Raw genomic sequence first — 1,704 nt, 5'->3', positions numbered from 1 at the left:
AAAATTATAATAAAGGAGTAAAAACCATAGCCTTGAAAATTCTGTAAGGGTGACTCGAAGGAAAAAGACAACAGGAATCCCAGTCTGCTGTGATCCTATGGTCTTTGATTTTGTTTTTGAAGGTTGTTTCATTTATTTACCAACTCAATCATTACAAATATTTTTTGAGTCTTTACTAAATGAGTATCATGCTAAGAGCTGGTAATTCGACAAAGCATAAGACACAGCTTGTGCCCTCGGGGTGCTTAGAGACCGGGCATTCTCAAGAATGAGAGTGGGGAAGCGAGAGGGTTTTTGGAAGGGTGAAGAAAATCTTTTTTAAAAAAAGTAGATAAGGCATACACATACATGCAGTACATAAATGGATGTATAGTATACATGTCATTAAAATTCCATTGGGGGTAGCAATTAGGAACAAAATGTCTAAAAAGGCTCCTTGGGGGGTGATAATAAAAAGGGTTAAGAAACACTGATATAGACAATTCAACAAGCAATTTCAACATAATGTGATAAATGCTGGGATAAGGATAAGTCAAGTGGACTGTGGGAACACAAAAAAGGGACGCCTCACCCAGGCTTAGGGAGACAGGGAAGAATGCCTAGCAGGCAACATCTCAGCGAAGGCCAAAACAGCAAGTAAGGGACAGAAAGGGTGTAAAAATGCATTCCAGAGACATGGAGCAGTATATGCAAAGTCCTAGGGTTAAGTGGTATGAACTACACCAGAAAGTTCAGGTTTGAAAGGGGAAGGGATGATGTGAGGTTTCTACTCCTACTCATTTGCCAAGTGTTTAAAAAAAAATTCTAATAGGGAGGCCAGTAGACTGAGACAGCTCCAGTGCTTTAGGTTCCTGTCCGAGCAGACTGAAGCCCAACATACACAGCAAAACGAAACTAGAGACTTTACCAACCAGAAACCACCAACTAACCTCTAGCTAAGGTCTTTTTCTCTAAACCAGTCAGGTATTTTGTCTTCCTTCTACATAAAAGCTTGCTGCTTCTACACACTGCTGCAGCCAGAGTGCTGCTGGTAGTACTCTGAACCTCTTCTGGTTCTTTTTTTTTTTTTGAGATAGCTCTCTCTCTCTCTCACCCAGGCTAGAGTGCCATGGCATCAGCCTAGCTCACAGCAACTTCAGATTCCTGGGCTCAAGTGATCCTCCTGCCTCAGCCTCCTGAGTAGCTGGGACTACAGGTGTGTTCTACCACCGCTGGCTAATTTTTTCTACTTTTTTTTTTTTCAGTAGAGATGGGGTCTGGCTCTTGCTCATGCTGGTCTCAAACTCCTAACCCAAAGCAATCCTCCCACCTCAGCCTCCCAGAGTGCTAGGATTACAGGCATGAGCCACAGTGCCCATCCCCTCTTCTGGTTCTCAGTGCTACCAGATTCATGAATTGTTCTTTGTTCAGATAAACTCAAAATTTATTTTGTCCAAAGATTTATTTGTATCAATTTAGGGGGTACACGTGCAGTTTTGTTGCATGGATATATTGTGTAGTGGTAAGTCTGGGCCTTTAGTGTAACCATCACCTGAATAATGTACATTGGGCCCATTAAGTAATTTCTCATCCCTCACCCCCTCCCACTGACCCACCCTTCTGAGTCTCTAATGTCTATTATTCCACACTCTATTCATATGTACACATTATTTAGCTCCTGTTTATAAGTGAGAACATGTAATATTTGACTTTCTAATCTTTGAG

Source organism: Propithecus coquereli, unplaced genomic scaffold (assembly GCF_000956105.1).
Source record: "Propithecus coquereli isolate 6110/MARCELLA unplaced genomic scaffold, Pcoq_1.0 Scaffold108, whole genome shotgun sequence".
NCBI lineage: Eukaryota > Metazoa > Chordata > Mammalia > Primates > Indriidae > Propithecus > Propithecus coquereli.
The sequence above is the reverse complement of the archived record's forward strand: the minus strand, read 5'-3'. Positions refer to the sequence as shown.